The sequence below is a fragment of the Syngnathoides biaculeatus genome, chromosome 18, assembly GCF_019802595.1.
Source record: "Syngnathoides biaculeatus isolate LvHL_M chromosome 18, ASM1980259v1, whole genome shotgun sequence".
NCBI lineage: Eukaryota > Metazoa > Chordata > Actinopteri > Syngnathiformes > Syngnathidae > Syngnathoides > Syngnathoides biaculeatus.
Genome location: NC_084657.1, coordinates 18,868,213 through 18,894,220, shown reverse-complemented (window position 1 = coordinate 18,894,220; position 26,008 = coordinate 18,868,213). Strand labels below are relative to the sequence as shown.

General features: G+C 41.2%; 1 protein-coding gene across 5 annotated transcripts in view; it reads right to left on the bottom strand.

Annotated features, from left to right (window-relative positions):
- The window catches only part of drd1b (dopamine receptor D1b), a 112,955-nt gene that overhangs the window by 68,539 nt on the left and 18,408 nt on the right, over positions 1-26,008 (bottom strand). The window contains exon 3 of one of the 5 annotated variants that reach the window (XR_009792457.1): positions 13,497-13,650. The exons of the other annotated variants lie outside the window; for them this stretch is intronic. The gene's annotated coding sequence lies outside the window, so the exon portion shown is untranslated. The remainder of the gene's footprint in view (positions 1-13,496; positions 13,651-26,008) is intronic. 5 annotated transcript variants of the gene reach the window in all.

Genomic DNA, 26,008 nt, shown 5'->3' with positions numbered 1-26,008 from the left:
TTATAATCCGGTGCACCTTATATATGGATCAATATTAAGCCTTTAGTGCAGCTCCATCTAATGGATGCATAACGTAACCCCAGCCTCTACTGTAGCATCTGTTCTATGTGCCTTATAATGCGGTACGCCTTATATAGGAAAAAAGTTTACAAATAGGCCATTCATTGAAGGTGCAATGCGCCTGATAGTGCGGAAAATACAAAATATTTTATTACATATTGTGTATATATATATATATATATATATATATAATAAAATAGTTCAAGACTGTAACATGTGTATCAACTGTGTTGATAAAATGTTATGCCAATGTTGAGCATTCGTTTTAGTTGGTTGAGGGATTCTGTTTTGACAATTGTAGGGACCAGGACAAGCCTGTCCTGTGGCCTGTCCTGAGATATATTTAGTACCACTGCATCAGTACATGCACAAAGATTATTTTTAATGATTGCTGTACAGATTATTTTTTTTAAAAAGACATAAAAGTACAACCCTAGCAAAATAGAAATACAGATAATTCCCAATATTTTTAGCATATGGATTGCAGCAAATTGGTGGTGCGCATTGTTCATTGGTAGAAGGGTTTTCTTGATTTTTTTTTTTTTTTTTTTTTTTTTTTTTTTACTGTAGGTCAACTTTGGGGGTGCGCATTATACTTCAGGACACATTACACTCAAGAAATTATGGTAAATAGAGACAATTATTTATACTCATATTCATTCCGTCACTGAGATGCAATTAAACCAACACGGCCTGCACAGAGGTCAGACGAATGAACCACCCACTCCACCGGGTGTCACATGCGGCCAAATTCAAATGATGGAAACACACCCTTGAAAACAGTCAACAAAAGTCATTTATTTTCAGACCTTATTGGAGGCCGAACTAACGCTCAGGTGGATCTCCAGGAATGGATGTAGGTCAATACATTGCCCTCCAAAGCAGGACAATAATATGGTCTTGGATTTCCTTCTCTGTGTGTGTCCGTGTGAAGCAGAGCAGGTGGAGCCCATTCATCATCCTTGATACCTTGTTCGGTTCATGAATATAACCCTGAATACACCTCTGGGACATGCTGGGAGAGGGCAGAGGTTGGACCGCTAACATTCACAGTACCCGCGGAGCCCACACATGGTCCAAGCACACTATAAAATGTCTCAGCATATGGGTGTTTAGCCAGATCCTGTTTTAATCACTGAAGGATTTGTCTTTTATGTCCTCATAGAATTAAAATGTCCATTTTAAGTTAACTAAGGTGGTACCTTGACTTCCAAGTTACAAGCTTCGGACACTGGCTCTCGAGTGAAGTGGAAAGACAGAAAAAATGGAGAAGTTAGTGTACGGTAATTGCCTTTGCATGTGTGGATAGAGAAAGTATTTTTACAGTATCATTAAAAACATACCGTAATAACTTTTATTGGGTTTAATTTTTTGGTGCAGCATGAATGATTTCATTTTAATGAGAAAAACTAATTTGATGTGCAAGTGAACTAAGTTTCAAGCTTGGTTATGGAAAAAATTTAAACCTGAAGTCAAGCTATAACTGGTCTTGATAATGTGAAGTACGTACATGCAAGAACTTAAATAATTAATTTAAGTAACAAGGGAAAATTTTATTATCTATATCCTAACTGTTTTCCAACAAAACAGAAATGTGTCACTTGAGCTGTGTAGTATTGTAGTATAAATACACCCATAAGGTTGATGGATGGTTTATCCTCATCCTTAATCTCTTAAAGAAGAGACTGAATGAATCCTCACAACAAATTACAAGGATAAAAGTTATTTGTCATTCTGAAAAAAAAAAAAAAAAAAAAAAAAACACACACATGCTTGGAATGAAATGCATTACTGAGAGACAAGTAGCTCTCAGCAATAAATTATAAAATAATGCAACTAGCACCATAATTAAAGTGAATAGTTCATCACATCACTTTAGGCAGTGTGTACTTCCAGTGATGTGTTGTTAATTGTGTGCAAAGGTATTTAGTGTAAAATAATACACATGCTTAAGTATGTGTTTTACAAATATTCTCATGCATGTAGTGCATATAGCATTTAAACTGTATATAACATACTGTGTGTGTATTTGTTGTCCTTCAGGGAACATCCCCAGAGACTTAGCAGTCTCACGGCTGTGGGAAAGAAACCATTCCTCGGGGCCGTTGTCCTGCTCATGATCTTCCGCCGCCTCTTTCCGAATGGAGGGTAGGGCAAATAGTTCATGTGATTGATTTGTGGATTCCTTCTCGATACAAGTGACCTTCTTTCTGGATCGGGAAGTGAAAATGTCAGTGGTTATCCCGTTTGGTTATTCAGAAAAATCTTACCCCTCAGACGACCATTTGTTAGTTTCCTCAGGAAGTAAACCACACCACTGGTGTCCAGGGTGGAAGGATGATGTTTATTTCTCCTGAAGTCTACAATCATGTCCTTGGCCCCTGGACAATAGTCGTTCAGAATTTTCACCGTTGCACCCTTTGAGGACTGTAATAATGGTGGACGTCAACTTCATGCATCAAGGGTGAAGGAGGTGTTGAATATGTGCGTTAACTCTGTGAGCTGGAGAATGAAGTCCCTCAGACACTGCCCTGGTATCTTGTCAGCCAAAGTAATTTTGAGGGGCTTCTCATCTGTTATAGCAGTGATTCGAAAGCTGTCAGGGGCGTTATGAACATCAAAATAGTTGATTAAATTGTTCAGTTCATGAGGGAGTGGTGGGTCTTTATTGTGATCCTCTGGGGGAGAAATTATTGAGGCACTTGATGCTCCCCTACAGCACTCAACATGAATGTCGTACCAGGGCGTCACCGACTGCCGGAGACAATTTCCTTGTGTATTGTTATGTACTTGGCCATTAAAGCTGATTGTGATTCTGGTGAAAAGACCAGAAACGATCCATGGAACAGTCGCTCTGATGCATGCAGTCAGATATCTCCTGGCTGTTCTGAGATAGAAGTTTGGCCTGAATAGAGCATCCCAGGCATTCAGAAGAGAAACTGTAAGACCTCTGCATTTAGCCATGTTTTGTGATTGTGGTGGATGACATCCTCTCCATTCTTAGAGATGAACCCAAGGACAGATGATGCAAATTACTCCAGAACCACCTCTTCCTCTCCCATTGTAGGCTTTGGATATGAGCCTGAATTGTATCTAATCTTCCGAATGGCATTCTAGTTCATGAGGTTTCTTGATACAGTAAGACGCAGCCTTTCAGTGACATTTAATGAACCAATCCAGAGGTGTATCACCCTAAATACTTCAAGCCTGAATTTAGAAAGATTAACTCCTGGGAAGAAGATGGCGACTTCTATTTTTCATGGTTTGGCGCATCCAAGGTATCCCTGCTCTGCATGTCTCTCTCTCAGCTCACAGGCACACAATGAGTATAATGAGACTTGCACAGCAAAATCACTTAAAGTCACTCTGATCTAACCCCCTCTGTTGTTCCAGTTTGCTTTCCCACTGCTGAGGCTGAACAGTTCTCCGTGTGGCTAAAATTAAATACGGCATTATGCTGAAGTCACGCAAAATGAAAATGAAATGAGTGATCTCTTTTCCCCCCGAGAATTTTTCAACAACACAATCTCTTGCTTCTCATCTGACAATTTAATTTGGTGATGCCACATGGGCCCATTTCGTTGGAGTCAGAATGGTGCACAGTCAGTTGAACTCTGACGGAGGGTAGTGATGTGATCTGATATCAAAGTAGATAACTCTAATCCCATAGCTGACCTATTCAAAAGGGTTAATGTATTTTAGCTGCAGCGGTTCAGTCTGCCAGGACTTAACTTTAAGGACTTGGCTTCGGCACCAAATTCAGTACCAGCTACATACAAACAAAGGCAACTTGTTTTGCCTATTTTTAGGGGAAAAGGTTGGAGACTAAAACTCAACACAAAGTTCAGTTTCTGCTTGAATGTCAACCAAACGACATAATGAGGGAACAAATGGTTCGTTATGGTTACAGGACTGTTGATGTCTGCCATGTATTGATATTCTAATTCAGGTCATGGCTGAGCTGGAACCTATTTGACTTTAAGCGAGAGAGGGGCTACACCTTGGACCAGTCAGCAGCCAATTGCAGAGCACTTATGGATAAACAACTGTTTTATCTACTCCTATAAACTATTTAGGGGGCGGGGCCAAGCTCAATCACACAGGGTATCAACACTCAAACCAAGGCTCAATCTGTACGTTTTTGAATATACAGCAAATGTGATGCAAAAAAAACGAGATACAATGTTTTTTCATAAGAAAACAAACTTTGATAAAAAATAACTAAATATGTTGCCACAAAGACTTCTTCTTTTCCTTTCGGCTTGTCCCGTTAGGAGTCACCACAGCATGTCATCTTTTTCTCATCTTAGCCTATCTCCTGCATCTTCCTCTCTAACCCCAACTGTCCTCATGTCTTCGCTCACCACATCGATCAACCTTCTCTTTGGTCTTCCTCTCGCTCTTTTGCCTGGGAGCTCCATCCTCAGCATCCTTCTACCAATATACTCCCTCTCTCGCCTCTGAACATGTCCAAACCATCGAAGTCTGCTCTCTCGAATCCTGTCTCCAAAACATCCAACTTTGGCTGTCCCTCTAATGAGTTCATTTCTAATCCTATCCGACCTGGTCACTCCGAGCGAGAACCTCAGCATCTTCATTTCTGCCACCTCCATTTCTGCTTCCTGTTGTTTCTTCAGTGCCACCGTCTCTAATCCGTACATCATGGCCGCCCTCACCACTGTTTTGTAAACTTTGCCCTTCATCCTAGCAGAGACTCTTCTGTCACATAACACACCAGACACCTTCTGCCAGCTGTTCCAACCTGCTTGGACCCGTTTCTTCACTTCCTTACCACACTCACCCTTGCTCTGGATTGTTGACCCTAAATATTTGAAGTCCTCCACCCTCGCTATCTCTTCACCCTGTAGCCTCACTCTTCCCCCTCCACCTTTCTCATTCACACACATATATTCTGTTTTACTTCGGCTAATCTTCATTCCTCTCCTTGCATGTCTCCATCTTTCTAATTGTTCCTCTGCATGCTCCCTGCTTTCACTGCATATCACGATATCATCTGCGAACATCATGGGCCAGAGGGATTCCAGTCTAACCTCATCTGTCAACCTATCCATTACCACTACAAACAGGAAGGGGGTCAGAGCTGATCCCTGATGCCGTCCCACCTCCACCTTAAATTCTTTTGTCACACCTAAGGCACACCTCAACATTGTTCTGCTGCCATCATACATGTCCTGTACTATTTTAACATACTTCTCTCCCACACCAGACTTGCGCATGCAGTACCACAGTTCCTCTCTTGGTACGCCGTCATAGGCTTTCTCTAGATCCACAAAGACACAATGTAGCTCCTTCTGACCTTCTCTGTACCTTTCCACTACCATCCTCAAGGCAAAATGCATCTGTGGTACTCTTTCTAGGCATGAAACCATACTGTTGCTCGCAGATACTTACTTCTGTCCTGAGTCTAGCCTCCACTACTCGTTCCCATAACTTCATTGTGTGGCTCATCAACTTTATTCCTCTATAATTCCCACAGCTCTGAACATCGGCTTTGTTCTTAAAAATGGCAACTAGTACACTTTTCCTACATTTTTCAGGCATCTTTTTGCCTGATAGTATTCTGTTGAATAAGTTGGTCATAAACTCCACAGCCATCTCTCCAAATTGCTTCCATACCGCCACCGGTATTTCATCAGGACCAACTGCCTTTCCATTTTTCATCCTTTGTAGTGCCTTTCTGACTTCCCCCTTACTAATCATTGCCACTTCTTGGTCCTTCACACTTGCCTCTTCAACTCTTCCTTCTCTCTCATTTTCTTCATTCATCAACTTCTCAAAGTATTCTTTCCATCTATTTAGCACACAACTGGCACCAGTCAACACATTTCCATCTCCATCCTTAATCACCCTTAGCTGCTGCACATCCTTCCCATCTCTATCCCTCTGTCTGGCCAACCTGTAGAGATCCTTTTCTCCTTCTTTTGTGTCCATGTCTTCATATGCCTCTTGTTTAGCCTTTGTCACCTCTACCTTTTCCCTATGTCGCATCTCAATGTAATCCTTTCGTCTCTCCTCAGTCCTCTCAGTGTCCCACTTCTTCTTCACTCATCTCTTTCCTTGTATGACTCCCTGTATTTTGGGGTTCCACTACCAAGTCTCCTTCTCCCCTTTCCTACCAGAAGGCACACCAAGTACTCTCCTGTCTGTCTCTCAGATTACTTTGGCTGTCGTTCAGTCTTCCGGGAGCTTCTGCTGTCCATCGAGAGACCCTCTCACCCCTTTCCGAAAGGCTGCACAGCATTCTTCCTTTCTCAGCTTCCACCACATGGTTCTCTGCTCTACCTTTGACTTCTTGATCTTCCTACCTACCACCAGAGTCATCCGACACACCACCATCCTATGCTTTCAAGCTATACTCTCCCCTACCACTACTTTACAGTCAGTAATCTCCTTCAGATTACATTGTCTGCACAAAATATAATCCATCTGTGTGCTTCTACCTGTGCTCTGGTAGGTCACTATATGTTCCTCCCTCTTCTGGAAATAAGAGTTCACTACAGCCATCTCTATCCTTTTTGCAAAGTCCACCACCATCTGTCCCTCAAAGTTCCTTTCCTGGATGCCGTACTTACCCATCACTTCTTCATCGCCCTGTTTCCTTTACCAATATGTCCGTTACAATCTGCACCAATCACAACTCTCTCGCTGTCTGAGATGCTCAGAACTACTTCACCTAGTTCCTTCCAGAATTTCTCTTTCACACACAGTATATTAACCTTTCTCCTAATCATCATGTCAACCAACTCCTGAGCTTTTCCTGTCATAGTCCCAACATTCAAAGTCCCTACACTCAGTTGTAGGCTCTGTGCATTCCTCTTTTTCTTCTGACGACGGATCCGGTTTTCTCCTCTTCTTTGTCTTTGCCACACACTGGCTGAATTTCCACCAACACCCTGCAGGTTAGCAGTGCCGGGGGCGGGCGTTGTTAACACGGGCCACGACCGATCCGGTATGGGATTCTTTAGATGAACGCTCATATTTGTTTGGCACAGTTTTTATCCCGGATGCCCTTCCTGACGCATCCCTCTGCATTTATCCGGGCTTGGGACCGGCCTACAGATTGCATTGGTTTGTGCCCCCATAGGGCTGCATTTGTTGCCACAAAGACTAATTTGACAAAATTGAAAATTAGATGTGCTGCATGCTGATAATATAAAGAATAATTGTGCTATTTCTTGGCAAAAAAAAAACTGAACAAAACAAAACAAACTTAGTTGTGCAACGTTACTGGTTGGATGTGGAATCTGTGTTTCATCAGCGTTTCACATCGCGTCATTAAAAAAGATAATGTGGCATTAAGAAATCAGAGGAGGAGCCATTTCCACAAATGTTTTGCTTTCGTTACGATTGGCAGATTTGACTGTGTAATTCCCTTTTAACATCTTATTTTGGTCAGGGATGGTGAAAGAGTTAAACTGGTGTCAATTCAACTCATGACATGCACACTCAAAAATCTTGTTACTTTTGATGGCAGTGAATCAGGGAACATAAAATACTAAAAGGAACAAAAAGGAACTATGTTCCAGAATACTAAATTCTGTTCATAATCATGACTTTCAAATGTTTTCTGAGTGAGCCACGTTTATACCATTCATCAAAAAATTCTGCAGGCCATATACAGCCCGTGGAATTGAACCAGGAAATTGGATCGGTTGAACAGAATTATAATTTTTTTTTTTTTTTTACCTGGGGGGAATCCACAGTACCGGGAAAAAAATAATAAAAAACACACACAAGCAATGGGAGAGCTGAGATGTGAACACCAAACCTCAGAAGTATGCTCACCACTAAACCACTGTGCTGTCACTGTTGATACTGTATATGCAGTATCATACAAAATTCCTCACCATAAAAAAATAGGCCAAGGGCATCAGAAACCCTGCAAATACGTCTATAATTCATCTCTCCATGACCTTTATTGAAAGCAATCTCCCAAATGGATGATAAGCAGCGCAGCTACACAAGAACATTCTTTGGATCAACAATGGAGAAAGTGGCCATGCACTCTGGGAGGGGCTGATTAAGCAAAAATCCAACCCAACCTCTGAATTCCAATCTTTCCCCTGACCGAATTCATCCTCTGAGCTCCTTCTCCCAACAAGGACCTCCTGGGCATAATGAGTGATCCATACCGGTTAGTTGAAGGTGACAACATGACAAAATGACTGCATGTACATCTTGCTTAAAATTGCCTTCCATAGAGATACAAAAAAATGTTTTTTAAAATCTTTTGGGATTCATTCCACTGTCCCTCGATGCACCCCTCCATGCTACTCCCATCTGCTGTCTGTGGGATAGGCCAGTAGCAAGAAGGGTAAACAGCTGTCCAGTTTCATGTATTTTGAATAGGCTTGGGAGACAGGCTCATAGTGGAGGAATCCCGGATCCAAGCTTGGAAAGGGGATTTATTGACTTTTTCATTTATTTTATTTAAATTAATATACAAATGTCTCTGTCATTTTTCTTTCCTGCTGTGTTTCCAGTATGTTACAGTATGATCCACTTTGTATTTGAACCTTGTTGGGCTTTTGAATCCTCTTATTTAATTGTTTTCCTACAGTATACGATGCAGCTTGTAACACCTTTCCAATTATGTACAGGTTTCAAATACAGTACAGTATGTCATATAAAGAAGGGGGAAAAAAACATTCAATTGTATTATCCTCAGATTGGAACTTTTTGCTTCTGGGTTAAAAATTTGATATGACTTGGATATCTGCCAGTAGGACTGCAGTGTGAATTGGCCTTGTCAATGTCAGTGAAACGAAAATGTGACATACACACCAACGTCAATCAAAAACAAACCTTTAGCTGTGGCTAAATCAGAATTAGAGCAAAAGCTTACACCATTAAATATGGTCTAATTGTGATACACTATAGGTACAAATTAATCCATTCTATGAAATAAAAAATCTGCAAAAATAATTTGGGCGCAAAAGACGATCTGCAATATAGTGAGTTGAGTGTAAATGCTATTAGGGAATGTACACATATATGTTGTTTCAGAATATGTGTAAATATAAACTTAGTCACTAAGTAGATGTAATTAATCAATTGGATAAATTCACACAATACCGACTACACCTACGTTTCTCCTCTTTGCCGCAATTCAATCATAGGACATGTGGTTATGGGCCGCTAAGTGAGATTCTCTCCCCATTAGCCGATGTTGCACGTTAACGGTAACCACAGCAACTTCAAGATGTACTTGACGATCATCTTGAATCATATCACAGCTCAAAACTGCAGTACAGCACATTTGACTGCCAAAAGCAATTTCTCCAGAAGTGCCTTTTTTTTTTAAATCTCCTTCCCTTTTTCCCCCATCATCTTTCTCCTCGCAGATATGTGGAAGCTCAATCAATCTGGAGGAGTATTACTGTATGTTATATTCGTGTCACTTGAATGAGTCCCTTAAAACATAAGCTCAGCACTACTGTTCCTCCAAAGCATTTTAATTTGAACGAGCACTGTTGCCTGGGATCTCTCTTTTGATTTATTTGCATTTTTTCACGCTTTTCTGAAGAGGTGATAAGCCACCCGCTGCTGTTTTTGAGTTCACTCACACCTTGTTTCACAACAGTTGACACTTGAAATAAATGAGCATTCATGTGAACCATAACTCTTAAGATCCTGAACACTGTCTGTCAAACTCAATGTCAAGCAGTTATTCCTAAAACGAATGAGGTTGTCGCTAAATACAACACTGACCTTACTCACAATATGAACAAAAAGGCAGCACAATATGTTACAGGTACGAACAAACATATGATGATTACAACTCCCACATGTACTTTTACAAAATGCCACTAGGCATGCTGGGTAGGACAGCTTTGGGAAGGTGACGCTGGGCATCCTAGCATGCCTAACGGCATTTTTAAATACAGTGTAGCTAATTGATTTGTTTGTTTGTTTGTTTGTACTGTGGTATGTTTTAAGAGTGATTTCTTTTCGGAAAACAGTCAGGGCTATCATTCGTTAATGTTAAACATGTTCACTATTTATCAATAACCTTAGGTGTGTGTTAAACACCAAGTGCAAAGAATCTACAGATCTTGTAATTGTCATTGGGCCAGACCCAGAGCCAATTAAGAAGTGGCCTCAGCTTTCGAGTACACCACACACTATAAGAGCAGTGAAACTCACGTGATGATTTTCAACAAGGTTTTGGGCTCTCACGTCCCCAAAAAAAGAAAAAAAAAAAAAAAAATCACAATTTGGGTATCACACTTAAGAGGATGCGAGATGGCTCTTGAGCTGCCACATTTGATCTCATGACGTACTTTTGCGCCTCTCAGCCATAAATTAAAAACAAACAAAAAATAAAAGAGTGTGACATCATGTATCGCATGACATTCTTCATTCTTCAAAATGTTGGATGCTTGCACCGGTCATAAACCGAGGGCCCTCTGAACAAGATCTTAGAAAAGGTATTTCTCTGAAATGGATTTGCTAAATTCCCCTTGGCTGTCTGAATTCACTCAAACTCTACAGCCAATATAATATACTTGCTGAAACAGTCGCCTCTGGTAATGGACATAACCCTCATAATGTCGTTTTTAACACCGTTACCAATGTCAATTTTATCATAGAATATCATTAAGTACTTGAATATGTATTCCAATCATAAATTAATAGGAGATTTTTAGACTGATTAAATTAGAATAAAACCCTAACAGACTAGCAGGGTCAACTTGGAACTGAAGTAGGACTGAAAGACAGGAGTGCAGGCAGTAGAAGATGCTGGTACATTCCATGACAACAGGAAGACAGAGGGACTGTGAGAACATATTTCAGCGGTAATTGGATTTCTCACTTCCTCTTGAAATTCCCACGATAGTTTGATCTGAAGGGAACTCACAATGACCTAAGTACATCAAATGATAAAAAGTCCACGTTCACAGACAGGTCAAGTAAAAACACATAGGCAAGTTCCCAAGAGATGGGATCAGACCTGTGACCAATCAGAACAAGTCCATGTTGGCAATTGGCAAATCTTGTCACGTCCCATCGAAGTGAGAGTAGGACCCAAATGCAGGAACTCAGAAGACATGAGAGCCGCCAATTCGAAGCTCTGCCACTCTATCTCCGCCCGCATTTCACGGTAGAACGCCTCGTGATTTGGCGGCTCCTCCTCCCTCTGGGCTGGAAGCTTCGCCACCAGCTGCGGGTCTGCGGGATTCGCCGTTGCCGGCGAGGAGTGGGAGGACTGTGTTTTAGTTGCCGCGCAGCGGGAGGCACAAGAGAGCACCCGGCCGGGGTGTCTCCTCTGGCCGCCACGCGGAGGTCCCGGGTAGATGGCCAAGCGGGTTCCCTCGTACAGATTGGTGTACTTGGACCTACAGGGCGAAGTCGCTCGGGTGCTGGAAACGCGGGGAGGTGAAACAAACTGACTGGGATGAAAAGCCGGGCAAAGAGATTCAAAATCAAAGTCATCGGAGTCGTACTCGGGCAGCCGGTCATACAAATCACGGTCCTCCTCATATTTCGAAAAGTCAGAGTCCAGAAGAATATGAAGAGCCGGACGGGTCGTGTTCAGGACGTATTCATACCTCGCTACCGGAGTGTAAGACACGGAAGCGGAGGACGTCAGGGAGCCTACCCGGATTGGGCAGGCTTGGTCCTCCGGCAGACGGTCTACCTTGCGTCAGTCCCGGCGACGCCGGGTCTTTCCTGCTGGGTCCTGTATTGGCCAGTTCGTTCTGTCACGTCCCATCGGAACGAGAGTAGGACCCAAATGCAGGAACTCGGAAGACGCAAGGTAGTTCAAGAAGAGACACGTTTATTATATGCAGAGGTAGGGGATCGAGCAGGCAGTCCGGTGCAGCAGCGGTAGTTGGGACGTCGGGCGAAGAGAGCAGGTGAGCGGACAGGCAGGAGTCGGTACACAGGGGAACAATCAAAGCAGGCAGAAGTAACGAAGGAGTCAGGCTTACAAGGTTGGTCGGAGAACGGACGAAGGTCGGTACACACAGGTTCAATCAGGGATACCGGAGCACACGAACGGGACATGAAGATCATACGAACTGGCGCCGGCCAGTTGTCATCGCGTTCATATAAATCCACAGCATAATCAGGCTGCATGAGGCGCAGGTGTGAACCTTCCAATCAGCGCACCTGCGCGGACACCCGCACAGCTCGTGCTGAAGCGGCAGGATCATGACAAATCTATCACCTTTTGTTTTTTAGTAGCAGCCTGATGGTTTTGTACACTTTGACAAAGGCCCCAGTTAGAACTAAAGGAAAACAGCCCCAAAGCATGACGCTGCCACCACCAAGTATGTTGTTCTTTTGGTGATGAGCGGTGCTGTGCTCACATCATGTCACGTCCCATCGGAACGAGGGTAGGACCCAAATGCAGGAATCGGACGATGCAAGGTAGTTCAGGGAGAAACGTTTATTATATGCCGAGGTCGGGGTTCGAGCAGGCAGTCAGGTGCAGCAGCGGTAGTTGGGACGTCGGGCGAAGAGAGCAGGTGAGCGGGCAGGCAGGAGTCGGTACACAGGAGAACGATCAAAGCAGGCAGAAGTATCAAAGGAGTCAGGTTTACAAGGTTGGTCGGAGAACAAGCGAAGGTCGGTACACACAGGTTCGATCAGGGATACCGGAGCACACGAACGGGACATGAAGCTCAACGAACTGGCGCCGGCCAGTCGTCATTGGGGTGATATAAATACACAGACTAATCAGCCCGCATGAGACGCAGGTGTGCGCCCCAATCAGCGCACCCGCGCAGCTCGTGCTTGAGCGGCAGGATCATGACACACCAAATCTACATTTTGAAATTATGGCCAAAAAGTACAACAGTGGTTTTAACAGGTGATAAACCAGTCCAATTGATAAATTGTGTGCACACTCTTGCAGCCATAATATCTCAGTTGTTGATTTTTAATTTCCCTCTTTAAAATATGTTGTTTTTTAATTGTGTTGTACATTTCATAGGTCGCATTAGTTGGTGAAGAAGTTGTGAAATTGTTTGTCTTGGTCCACAAAATCCTACAATTTGAAGAAGGGTGAATAGGCTTTACCCAAGATTTTGGGTTATGATTTTGGCCACAGTTGGAAAGTGTACCTAATGATTAGTCTTTTGGTATCACTGATACTCTATTTTCACAAATATATTGACTCTGAGTTTCTATAATCTTTTTCCCCATCAGTACTCATAACATTATGGATTTGCTTCATTTTCTTACAACTAACTAATGTAGTGAATCATCTGTACCTCAAATCTCAGGTATTCACTCTATGGCCTAATGAGCCCAAACACTGTAGAAAATGGATGGATGCTATATCTTTTTTCACATGTTTAAATCATCAATAGGTCGAATTAGGAACCTGCAATTAAATTGATTGATGTCCCCAGAGGCAGACGTCACAATGAAGGAACAAGAAGCAATCGATATTTCTCACTTACTATGATCCATTTTCATTTTTTATGTCCGCTCAGCAGGATTAATGCGGGCCTCGCGGCCACTTGCCTCTCTTGTCTTTATTTAAGGAGGCGTCTCAATGAATTGCTGGAGTTTTAAGGGATCTTAAGAAAAGCAACAGTCTCCCAATGTAGGACCCTGACAGAGAGAATGAGAAAAGGTGGTGTTATTTTGGAAGTCAAAAATTTGAGAAAGTGGATGGCACAAGGTTTTCGGGACATCACATCTTGTATTTATATATTTTAAGGGAAACCATGACTTTGCTTATTAGCAGACTCAATGCCACCTTAATAATAAGCAGTGTCTCAGTGTTTACCTTTATCAAATGTAAGTAAGCCAAGAGATTTGATCTATTCAAGCCTCACTCGGCAATATTTAGAATACGAAGGATACTGTGGTTGCGGTTACAATTGGTTGGCAACCCGTCCAGGACGGTAATCTTTCTCTCTTAGCCAAAACAGCGAGAATAGGATCCAGCTCATCCACGACTCTCAGAAGAACAAGACCTATATAAAATGAATAAAAGGCTAGACGATTGAAGGGCATCCACAGGGATATGTTGTGCATTTGAAAAGGGCCATTTCAGTGTCACAATGCTGAGACTTGGTAGACTAAGACCAGCATTGACAATGGTTTTCTGCTCTCATCTTCTCACGAACAGTACCATGTGACATATTGATTCCAAACAGGAAATTAGTACTACAGGGGGTGTTTCGTTTGGTCTTCTTTTTTAATCTTTCTTTGAAGAAACGTAGACGAGCCTTTGTCTGTGAGAAATAGGTCACACGAGCCCTGAGAGAGTTGTCTACCCCTTGGGTGAAGCTCAGGAGAAAAATGAATGATATTCCTGTTAATACACTATATTAACTGAATCAAACTTGCACTGCCAAACCAAAGCAACTGAAATTTGTTTACAGCCGATCATGTGTAATGAAAAAGGAGTGCTGTCAACATATATATTTATAGGGTTATATATATTATATATTTTTTTTAACCAATATACAGTCATAGAATTGTTAAAACTGTAAATGTTTTGGTTTTAATACAAATGTTCATCCATCCATCCATTATCCAAGCCGTTTATCCTCACAAGGGTCACGGGAGAGCCTGTCCCAGGTAGATTCAGGCCAAAGGCGAACTACACCCTGAACTGGTCACCAGTCAGTCGCGAGGCAGAATACAAATATTGAATTTCACCAATATACATTTATCAAAAACTGACAAAATCTTATTTGAGTAAATACAATAAGAAAACTAATGATAAAAGTCACTTTTGCTTGAGAGGCACAAATAAACAAACCTCCCTTAACACTCACCTTCACACCATGGGCAATTTAGGGTCTCCAATTAACCTACTCTGCATGTTTTTGTGATGTGGGAGGAAACCAAAGTGCCCGGAGAAAAGCCACACAGGCACGGGGAGAACATGGAAACTCCACACAGGCAGGGCAGATTTCAACCATGGTCTTCAGAAATGTGAGGCAGACGCTCTAACATTTGCACCACTGTGCCGCCTGTTTTAAAATATGAAAATGTAATTGTATGTATTACCTATCAGTGTCAAAACTCCGGCTACAGTACATTAAGACTAACACAGACCATGGCAGTCCCGTTTCAGGCCACTGCAAACATGACGTAGAATGATGTCCATGCGTGATTTTAGTGACCTTTTGAAACTGCCAAAAATTTAGTCACAATGGTGTGAAAGAAGTAAAACAGCTGAAGTAAAATGGGGCGAATGTAACTAAACATGACAATACCTAATAGGGTGTCTCAAAACTTAAAAGCAGTTCACATGTTATCTCATACTGGCAGCTTACAACTATTTAAAAGCTCAGGCATGCATTTAATTTACTTACAACTCTCAAACTAATATTATCAAGCGGCAGTCAGCGTGCCCCAGGTGCTGACACCGACTCCGGAGCCGGCTCTGCCAGGGCTACAAACGCGCTTCAGTGCTACCTCTCGTCCATGTTTCAGCCATCTAAGACTTCATAAAACGTGAGTAATGTGGCGCACCCTGTTAGAATGTACGAGAACAAAGTGGCATCTCTTGAATACTACTGGCTTAACCATAGTGCACTTTTCATCCACCGTGTAAATATGTAAATTCGTTCACTCGTATCTCAAGGCACCACTGTACAGTATTTGGAAAGCTAGAGTAGCATAACTTTCTCATCTTTTTTTAAACCTGTGCTTTTTTCTGTAATATAAATTGTAAAACTCCCCTTTCTTGCTCCAATCTTAAAAATCTGTTACTGCATTTGATTAGTTTTTCTTTTCAACCGTGAAATATTTGGGTACTTTTGTGATCTGTCTGAAGCTTTTTTAAAAGTCCTTGCTGGATAATCTTTTTGTCACAGTTCATGAACAGTGGAAATTAAATTCTGATGACTGGACGAGTCAAGCAACCCTGACGTGCGCACACACACGACTTCATCATTGAATCTTATTGGATAGTTAGAATTACTACAACTACTGTTTGCTTTGGAGATTTCTGGGGGCTTATTTTCCTGCAGTATCTATGGGCTGCTATTGATCGGGGCCCCCAAAAATCCATATGATGACTGAAGGTGGAATAGTAAATCTGTCAGAGCCCAATGTTGGAGCGTAAATATTTAACCTGATGGTATACTTCCAGGTACCAGAAGCTAAAGTTAATTGCTGAATTAAAAGTTGTGAACAACAGCAACATCAAACTCATGTTGTCGCACACCAGTGGCTTTTATTGATATGGCCTGCAGGTTTATTGTTTAGTGGCAGTTCAATCGATGCACAACTCGCACCAAGTTATAAATCCCCCTACCCCACTTAAAATTAATTAATACAAATGAAACTAATTACCTTGGAGGCATTTTTGGAGGCAATGTTTGAAACTTCCTCACAGGATCAGTAGTGGCTTCAGCCAAGCAGCTCCAAAGTTACGCTAAGTTTTGGTGACTTAGCCGCAAGTGGTCGCATTTCATTAACATTTGTATTTCCCTGGTTGCCAAATTACTGCCGGGCTCTTCCAGTGTGCGTGTGTGTGTGTACTGGTCTGCAATCGGGGTGAATGAGAACCAAGAGGAATGTAAATGTTCGATGGGGGAGTGGGAGCAGAGGCACAGGTATGGAAAGCTAATGGATGTTAGGGTGGACAGATGAGATGGACGGGTTCCCCAATTATGCCCAGGGAATTTTTCAGGAATCCTGACAGATTCAGGGCAAAATAGGAAAGATCCATGAACACACACAGATGGGGATTTCCAAGATGGTCTCTGTGACCTGGACCACTAGGTTTAGTTACCTGCACACATACCAATTTCTTTTTTCATTTTTTAACATCTTGCGCAGTTTTTAAAATGTAAGAAAACCTGCACATGACAAGCAAAAAAACTCATGGGTTTCACATTAATGTATTTTTTTTTTTTAAATTTGTAGTCACTTTACTCTTCCATTCTCTATTTTGTTTCTGGTGTCATTCAGACCATAAACATTTGAAAACTTAGACCTTGCACTATTTGCTGCACCAATAGACAATAGAGTAATATTGGTACCGCTCCAATGGGTAGTTCGATAAATGCTACACATGGAAAGTTTCTTGAAACAGGTTCTGTTTTTGACAATCCACAAAGGTTTGCTATACGCTGATGGAAACAGTTGGTACACACACACACACACACATAGAATCCAAGTGTTGCTCAAGCCACTCCCCTTTTGCCCTGAATGAAAAATATGCCCTTTCTGATGCAGCCTACACACACACACACAAACACACACACACACACACACACTTTGTTTACGACTAACATGCATTTTAATCCAATTTTTAGAGATACAGTATGTTGGTTCTGAGTATCTCTTATAAGTACAGTCTACAGAATGTGAGACAACAAAATGCTAAATGCTATATGGATAGCTGACATGATTACCATTAGTGTGCTATAGATTATTATTTTATGGCAAAGATCAAAGATGTATTTTTTTTCGGCCCTAACTCTGCAACCATCATCAATGTCCATGTGAAAATGGGCTCTGGTGGCAAAAACATAATTTTGGGCAGATTTTTAAAATGAATTAATTTAAGTATGCATTTATTTATTTGATTCTTTGTTTATTTATGGGGTCCCAGGAGAGCTCAAGGCAAAACTTTAGCATTAACCTATGTTTGAAATTGACTGGGCTAAGTTATTTGATTTTTTTTCCCCAGCTCAACACTATAACTTCCCTTTGCTGAGTTTGTTGTTGTTGATAGTTGTTTCACTGTGTTGATTGTGTGTGAAACGAAATATATACATAAGCTAAATATATGGAAATGTTTTTTTTTAACAGTATGAGTAAATTTGCCGATAGGCGGATTTTTCTCGCTTGAGCACCTGCCTCTAAAACTGTGTCAGTGAACTTGCCTGTAGGAGCCGTTCATGCAAAGCCAAGGAATTTCTGTCAGGCGGGCTGGTGCTGACACTCAGCACTAACAAAATATGGATTCAGCAGATGATTGAGAGAGTAATAAAGGTTTATCAATACTTATTCAGGTTGTTGAGCATCACAAGATTCCCTTAAAGTCTTTGAAGGACTCGAAGTCGCTAGTGTTATTTTTTTTTTTTCCCTCTGACGCATTTGCTGAATCAACCTTTTGTTGATAAAAAGTTCAAGTGCAACCCTCCAGCTGGACATTCCCTACTTTGTGAAAAGGCTAGCTCTAAGAGTCCAGTGTTTTAATCTGTAGCTGTAAAAGCAGGCCTTCCGCTGTGTGGTTTCCAGAAACTTGCCATGCACACTTATTGCATGCATTAAAATATAAGCTAATAAACACCTACTGCATGAAATTTTTTTATAAAACGCTGTTAAATGGTGACCTCTGGTTACTTCTGACAGTGTAAATACAGGGCAATCATATAAAATATGAGTCCAAACAACCAAAATCATTTTGCCAAACTTCAGACATAAAAATGTAGAGTGAGGGAAATTTATATCAAACTACTGCACTTACAAGTTATACTTCAGAAATAAGTACACAAGTAATTTGTGTATATATATATATATATATATATATATACCAGAGAGAGAGAGATCATGAAATATAAAAGTGCACGATAAAATACATGATCTACAGGCCCAGTGCTACAGATAAGCCTAATTGTATTAGCAGTTGTCAATTATTTAATATTTGAGAAATTTACGTCCAACTTACCTTTGTTTTTCCTGGTTTGGATATGCTCCTGGATAAGTGCACAGCACTTTGCCGGGCACGTCCACTTTTTGTATGTGTTCGGTTAGACATGTTGATACCGTTTTTGTTCGTATCTGCACGGTTACACTTTTTTCAAGCCATGACCATCTGAAACAGTTTTTTACCCCGTGGTTTTTATCAATTTCCCTGGCAAGACTTTCGCCATACTGGAAAACGTGGAGACCGCTCGATAACATATGCGTACGTATGTCTATAAGTTATAACTATGTCATCATAGTAAACAGAATGCTTCACTACGAAATGTTAACATCAGAGTGAAAATACCGATGAAATACTGCCAAAATTTCTGCCGGAAATTGGATGTTGTTGTTCTTATTATAAACACCAAATTACTGCAAACAGATAGCAATGTCGTGAACAGGTAGCAATGCCGTTTTCCGCTATCACAGCTGTGACTAATTTCATGACGAGCATTGCCGACAGATGCTGGCGGCCGGTCTTCATCACAGCCTCGCCCCGCGTCAAGCCGTATCCCCCCCACCTCACCCTCCCCCCAAAAAAAAAAAATTCTCAATGAATCTACACGTTTCACAACAATGATATTTTCAGCTGAAAAAAAAGTAATCTGCAGAAAATTCTCATCCCTGAGATACAGTACATTTCTTTAGAGTGTGACTAATTATCCCTCATAATAATGGGATTGAAGGTTGACAAATAAAGATGCATCAAATTCAAAATTTAATGGGATGCCTCGTATATTGTTGAGTCATCAGTAATTTTTCTCTGCACTAACACTAAGAGAGCAGGTGAATCTCTTTTTGTTTTGTAATGACACGCATTCCTGTGTGCCTGTTCACACCAATGATTCGGCTCTGCTGTCATTATCAGCCCAGCAAGCCACTTGAAGCAGAAAGGATGTCCCTTCATTAGGCTAATCGATAAAGCTTCCAGCATGTTTGACAACAACAATCAGTTGAGAGCCACAGCCGGAGATGAGTTATCATTCTTCGCAATGCATCGTTAAAGGCAGTTTTGATCACTGCAAATGAGTGATTGCTCTGCGGGAACGTATCATTAATGAACATTTCCCAGTTGAGATGATAACCACCTAAAGCAATACAGCTAATTCCACTGATGTCCCACTCCAGAAAAGTCTTTGGGAAGTTACTCATAAAAAAAAAAAAAAAAAAAAGAATGTAAAGGTAGGCCATATCCTCTGCAGAGAATACATATATAGAGATATTTATAGCGTGTCGCTGGGAGACAATTAATCATTAAGAAAAGCAAATGTGCTGGAGCTGCAAGGTGAAGAACTTGCTTGTGTGTGCACCTACTGCTGACACAAGTGAGGCTTGGTTAACAGTGTTCAGTGCCACTTTTGTGTCATTGACAGTCGTGAGCAACAGACAACAAAAGTCCAAAAACTTAAAAATTATGTCATACATACATATATTTACACAGAGAGATAGAGCGTGAGAGCGAGACTGAAACAGACCGAGCGAGAGAGAGAGAGAGAGAGAGAGAGAGAGGAGAGAGAGAGAGAGAGAGAGAGAGATTTGTCCTGTTCGACTGTTAAGTCAACCAGAAAAGAGGATCCGTATCCCGCTTATGCTGGAACAGTTTTACAGTCTCACAGTGGACTTTATAAGCTGATGCTGTGGTTTCTTAGTTTTTGGATGGACATTTATGGAGAATCAGATCTCTAGAGGGGAGTGAGAAAAGACAACCAAAGAACTAACTGTAAACATGATGAGGAAATTAAATCATTGATGTATAGACCTAGAACAATGACACATTAGATATGAGGTTTGTGTGGGGCAGTAGTTGTACACCCTGTGATGGAAGGACAGGACAGGAGGGGAAAGGACAAGGAGAGTAAGGGAAATATGCAGGACAAGGGTCATGAACCCGTGTGTATAACAAATGTGTGGTGGGAGTAAATTCAAAACATCTATGGGACCAAAGTGTAAGCGAGGGGATACCCAAACAATTCACATAATCGTGAGTTATTCATCGCATTAAGTGAGCGGGCCCACAACCAGGGAATATGTCTCAGGGGTGTCTGCCTGCAGACACATGCAAGTGATCTGTATCTGTTTCACATGCACAATAACTGACAGAGGTGCTCTGTAATTGTTGTGTCTGCATCGCAGAGACTGAGGACCCCATCCAATCAGTCGAGAGGCGGGGCCGGACCCACGAGTCCACCCGAGATCAGCCTGGTGGACGGTCACGGGAGTGCTGGAGCCTATCCCAGCTACAGTATTTTCGGGGAGGAGGTGGATAAACCCTGAGCTGGTTATCAGCCGATCGGAGGGTACGTGAAAAGAAACATCCATTTCTACGCACAACTACACTTAAGGGCAATTTAGAGTCTCCATCCGAGTGTTTTAGGGATGTAGGATGTAGGAAACCAGAGTGCTTGGACAAAACTTATGGAGGAATGGGAAGAACTTGGAAACTCCTCACAGGCTATTTTAACCCCGGTCCTCAGAAAAGCGAGCCTGAGGACCGGGGTTCAAATCCAGGCTCCACTTGTGCGGCGTTTGCATGTTCTCCCTGTTCCTGGGTGGGTTTTCGCGGGGCACTCCGGTTTCCTCCCACATCTCCAAAACATGCACATTTTTAACATACCGCAATCTGCTGTGTGTTGCTTTACCCCCAACTTGGGATCAATAAAGGATTATCTTCTTCTCTGGGAAAAAAAAAAATCTAAACAAGTTGCAGTGTGCTCAACTTCAGAGCTAGCACTCAGCCTAGTAACAGCGGAAGGTTAGAATTACTCAATTATGCAATCAGCTGGCAATGTGGATCAGTGCAGTTCTCCATGTTGGCCAGCTTGAACCCGCAGGCGAGCAATTATCACAGGAACATCAATAGGTAATACACGATGAACCCGATGATCCGGTCGACTATTCCTGATTAAGATGACACGTCCTTGCACTGATGAAGTGGGACACAAGATTGATGCGATGCGTGATGTGATATACCAAGGGAGCAAACAATGCTGCACTGCGATACAGATGAGGAAAACTATTTTAATAGCCGCAGTCTAAATTGTCTGTCGCTGCGAACGTGAGTGTAATTGTTTCAGGCTCATCCGCTCCCCCAGTGAGGAGAAGCGCTATAGAATATGGATGAATGTTTAGTTTCGACTGACTGAACGACAGTTGTGAAACATTAAATTAGACATTTAATGACACTGTGCCTCGTTGAGTCCATCTGCTAGAACCGGAAGTATCAGTATTACTGGTGCGAATGTCTTCATCTTTCAGTTTTGTCTGTCCTGCGTGGCTACCATGAGAGTCTAGTTGTCAATATGTGTGAATGTGAATGCAAATGTTATTTTTAAATATTTATGTGCCTTGTAATTGCCAAGCAACCAGCCCAGGGTGTACCCCGGTGCTCACCCGAAGGTCAATTGGCATTGGTTCCAGCTCACCCCTGACCCTAGTGAGGACAATAGAAAATTTGATGGAGGACTTAATGTATGGAGTAGAATTTATATGTCCACTGCTTGAATAAGAATCTAAATATAAAATCTGTGGAATCATTGTATAGATACTACAATTAGCCTCATTTTAAAAGTAATGCTGAAATGTGTTTTTCATTTAATTACCATGTCGGAAGTCGAATACATTTGTCTGCACCAGACTTCATTTTCTTCATTTTTGGAGACTGTCAAACTCATTGTACCTGTTGTTATTTTTTAATAAAACATTGCTTTTAATAATGTACTAATTGCTAAATGTGGCCTCGGTAAGTGCTGTTTAACCTGACTACTTTCCTCTGGGGCACTCACACAGCCTTTTACTATGGAAATTGCTTGACAGCCATTTTGTCTGTTGGATAAAAAAAGCAACGTAATATAATCTATTTATGATAATAATATAGTGTGTCATCTGCTCAAGACTCTAGAATAAAATATGTTTGGAGTGAGCCAAAGAGCTGAGTGGGTGCTGCTGTGGTTACATAAGCACATTACAGCATGCACGCGCACACACACACATTATGTTTTTGTGCATGTGCGTGCATGGTTGCGTGCGTGTGTGTTCTTCTGCCTTCAGTCTATCATTAACCTTGACTGTATTTCCACTCTGACCTCTCTGTCCAATATTGCTTTAATATCCATTTGGCAGCTTGTCCAATCAGCTGCAATCAAAAGTTTAAAAATACACTCATTATAGGCAAGAATGTCAATAATTTGGAGCTATTAATGATTTATTTGAACTGTTTCCAGGGTGGAATCATTACATAAATCTCAGTTTTTTTCCATTTTAATAATTCATTCAGTTATTATATTCAAGCTCAAATATTGTATGTACATATATTCATGTGAATCTTTTAACAGGTACTGAGGGGTCCAGAACAGCTTTTAACTTGCCAAGGCCAAGGCCTGTTTAAGAGGAAGTTTATAATTCTCACATGTTTAAAACTGTCAATATTACCTGACTGTAGTACATGACTGAAATAATCTTTGAAAATAGCGACCCTTTCTGTCTCCATTTTGTCCCTTTATTAGGAATTTTAAGAAACCAACCCAACTGAATAAACTCAATGAGTGACGAGGTGTCAATCGCTTTCCATACAATTCCGGCCACGCTCAAACCGGGATCACCTCACAGATTATTTTAGAATATCCACTTCTGGAAAAAAAAAAAAAAAAAACAACCCAAGCCATGTTGGCCAACAACTGGGTGTAATACAAACAAAACAGAGTGAAGGGGACTCAGGAAGCTGAAAAGATTCAGAAGTGATGAGGAATTTGTGCTTGAAAACTATGTTTTTGACTTTTAATGGTTTGTACATGACAAAAGTGTAACTCAAAACCGTTAATGTAGTGTTATAATAACTATAAAACAAATACAGTAAGTCATGGCTAACTTCATCTTATTTATAATACTAATGCTATCATATTAATAACCAAGAATATCAAATCAGAATGAAGCCTGAAATCTTGTCATTTTCTTTGACTTTTTTTCCCCTTGAAAAAAAAGACAGCCCATCTAATTGTTTCTTATAACATGTTTCCCATGAGGTGGCATCAGGTGAGTTGATGGATACAAGTAAGATGGACCTTTGAGTAGAACACATGCAGCATCCAGCCAAGATTTTAATTATTAAAGTCACCGCTTTGAATTTAGCATCTATGCCTCCCTCAGATGGCAAACATTCACTTGGCTGGGCACAGTTTCACATTAAGGGGATGCGTTTGTGTCTAACTATTTGAGAGGCAGGAGACAATGGGCATGTGGAAGTATTTGAAATTTCAGAATCTTGGCTGTTTTTTTGGACATTAACCACATTACATGTAGTCTGAATTAACATCACACATTATATTGAAACAGTTCAGTCAAATGATGCATTCACACCATTCACAAACAGTTTTTTGCCGAACTCGCATCACTTGAAATGAGTTTCTTTGTGCATGGGACATTCGAAGTCAAAAAGCCCGAAAAGTGGAACAGTATCAACTGTATATACTCTGTGTGACACATACACATGCACACACCTAAACACATGTATGGACTGTAAGAGGTTAAGGTAGCTAAAATGCTTATGTAATTTATCCGTATCTGAAATAAAACCTTAATTTTTGATGGCTTACGAATAGGAGGGAGGATTTTGTTTTGCAGGGTTAGGAAATGCACCATCAAATGATGTGATAGGTGGTGTGCTAGGAGGCATATTTGCTCTATTTTTTGTTCTAAATAGTGCTTGTTAGCTTAAATTTGTCACTTTTGGTTATGTGACAAGTAGGTGAACTTGCAAATTCTGATTCCTGACTTGGCAGGAGATAACTATATTTTGTATGGGAGGAAATGCTTTGTAATTATTCTTTTGCTCCGGAGCTTCACCTGTATTTCCTAGTTTGAAAACTGCTGTGTTATGTACAGTCCTAAAATGTAGCACATACACGTGGAAAGGAATAATGCCGTGGATAATGTCGTGAGAGTCGCCAAGTGTCTCGCAATGCATTTATGCATCACTTATCTGCAGCAAAAGGGACCTGAGCCTGTGTCTCATTTAAAGTGACAAATGAGGAAGGGCGTTGTGGAGTGGTAAGATGGTGGTGGGGTGTTGTGGCGGGACGAGGATGTGTCAACTGTCAAGTGGATGTCCGAATATGTAAATGGACAGGCAAGGCCGCTAAGATAACCATCTTAGGAAGCTGCACTCCCCCACCGGCCTCCCCAAAAAAAGGGGAAAAAAATGAGTCACAATTCCAAATCAATCCACATTGATCCATTGCGGCGACGTGATATTCCGATAGCTGCACAGTGTCATAGGTAGAACACACACACATGCACGCACACACACATTCTACAGTCCTTGTCCTCATTGGGGTGATGGATCAGTTGGGAGCTTTCCCAGCTCACTTTGACAAACAGGGGAGGTAGACCCTGAACTGGTCGCACGTAGAGACAAACAATCATTTAGACTGATATTCTTACCAATGGGCAATTTAAAGCTTTGAATGATTCTAACATGCTTGTAAGCAATCCGGAGTACCTGGAGAAAAAACATGCAAGGACGTTTTGAACATGTAAACTACGATTCAAACCTTATACCTCTCAATTTTGAGGAAGACATGCTAAGAAGTACCCCATTGTCCTGCGTAAGAGGGTGGGGGTGGGGGAAATCAACCTTATCTGATAGTCTAATTTAAACTGCTTTTAAATTGAATATGGACTTGAAAGAGACACATTTACATCCATCAGATATGAGTAAAATTTGAGAAACAAGTCCGCTTCAGACCCCCATAACTAGATGGTGGCAGCACACTTAACAACATCCAACCACCATCAATTCATATTTGTTCTCTTGTAGTGGGAGAACAATGTCAGTTGATGGCAGTAATTAGTCTTTCAGATGGTTTTCCAACTGGCGATAAACTCCATAGAAGAAGCTGGAAGGATTATACATTTGGTACCGTCGCGCTTTGTGCTTACATTTGCCTTATTTGCAAGTTATGGAGCGTGCAAATGTTATATTACTGCTTGTTTTAATGCAGTACAATATTGTTGAGTGTCATTTTTCTCATGAAAAAAATAAAAAAAAAACTATTTTGGGGAGTGCAATGGATTAAATGCATTCTTTTCAATGGGGAAAAAGATTTGATATAATCACGGTGTGATGATTCTCAAAATCATAATCTTTTGAAAGAAAATACAAGTCCAAGTTAATATATTTTTAAAAGAATAGTCTACATAAAATATGATAACCTGAAACTGAGAACTGTGAGACACACCTATTAACCATTAGGGCAGTGTTTTATACATAAACAAAATAACACCATTCACAGAGCATGGATGCAAAAAA